Consider the following 1,449-nt stretch of genomic DNA (forward strand, 5'->3'; position numbering starts at 1 on the left):
ATTTTTTTTTCTTTTTCGACGCGCTCTTTTTCTTTCTTATTTCTCGCCATTCTAGTTTTAGGACATAGATTTTTATTCTACTTCTTATCTAAATTTCTTAAAATTACGAAAATTTATTTTAAGTGGTTAAATTGATAGACATCAAAATTTTCTGGTTCGTAGTAATAGTTGGATTTGTACGTGGACCGGGTTATTGGAGCCAAACAGTCCTCAATTATATTGAGACCAAACGAATCCTGCCCCTCTGCTGCATCTTTTGGCTATTCGAAACGTGGGCAAAATCAGAAAAGTCTATTAATTGGATAACTTATATAATTTTTTCTTTCCTTTTAAAAACTAATAGGATATTCAGTGAATGCACCGAGCAAAACGTTCACCACCTTTTGTACGTTCACCACCTGTAACTCGATCAAGACATCTAGCAAATATTATCGCCGTTGATTTTTCTTTAGAATCATCATCCAGTCGACCAAGTACTCCAATTCAAATTTTCGATAATCCATTTTTTGAACCCGACCTCACAATTGAGAATCCGGATAATATTCAGGGACAATTCATAGATCCTGAACCATTAAATTTTCCTCCGGAACCACCAATCATTCAAACAGAGATTGTTGAGGAACGAACCATTAAATCAGAATCCTCTAGTGATTCGGATTCAACAAATTCAATCATGGAAAATCTTGAACCTTTAAGTATGGAAGACCGAATGAGAGCTAAACGCACTGGCCAAGGTCACGCAATTACTCATCCAGACATTAATGCGCCAGATTATGAAATCAAAGGACAAATTCTACATATGGTGACTAATCAATGCCAATTTAGTGGTGCGCCGAAGGAAGATCCAAATGAACATCTTCGTACCTTTAATAGGATCTGCACACTATTTAAAATAAGAGAAGTTGAGGATGAACAGATATATTTCATGTTATTTCCCTGGACTTTAAAGGGAGAAGCCAAAAATTGGTTGGAATCGTTACCTGAAGGGGCGATCGATACATGGGACGTTTTAGTTGAAAAATTTCTTAAACAATTATTTCTGGCATCTAAAGCCGTAAGACTTCAAGGAGAAATTGTTACATTCACACAGAAACCAAATGAAACTCTATATGAGGCGTGGACAAGATTTGAAAAGTTATTAAGAGGATGTCCGCAACATGGTTTAGATACCTGTCAAATAGTACAAATATTCTACCAAGGATGCGACATCACTACAAGGAAAGACATAGATATTGCAGCTGGTGATTCCATTATGAAGAAAATCGAAACTGATGCTTACAAAATTATTGATAACACTGCTTCCCACTCACATGAGTGGCACCAAGAAAAAGATATCGTTAGATCATCTAAAGCAGCTAGAGCCGATTCTAGCCATGACTTAGATTCCATTTCTGCAAAGATAGATGTTGTGGAGAGACGAATGGAAAAGATGACTAAAGATATCCACTC

At 36.3% G+C, this 1,449-nt stretch overlaps 1 non-coding gene across 1 annotated transcript; it reads right to left on the reverse strand.

The window, feature by feature from the left end:
* Positions 1-1,057: 1,057 nt before the first annotated feature.
* LOC139869496 (small nucleolar RNA R71) lies at positions 1,058-1,164 on the reverse strand. Its single transcript, XR_011766103.1, has one exon. It is a non-coding gene; the product is annotated as a small nucleolar RNA R71 (small nucleolar RNA).
* Positions 1,165-1,449: the final 285 nt, after the last annotated feature.

This window comes from Rutidosis leptorrhynchoides, chromosome 9, assembly GCF_046630445.1.
Source record: "Rutidosis leptorrhynchoides isolate AG116_Rl617_1_P2 chromosome 9, CSIRO_AGI_Rlap_v1, whole genome shotgun sequence".
Lineage (NCBI taxonomy): Eukaryota > Viridiplantae > Streptophyta > Magnoliopsida > Asterales > Asteraceae > Rutidosis > Rutidosis leptorrhynchoides.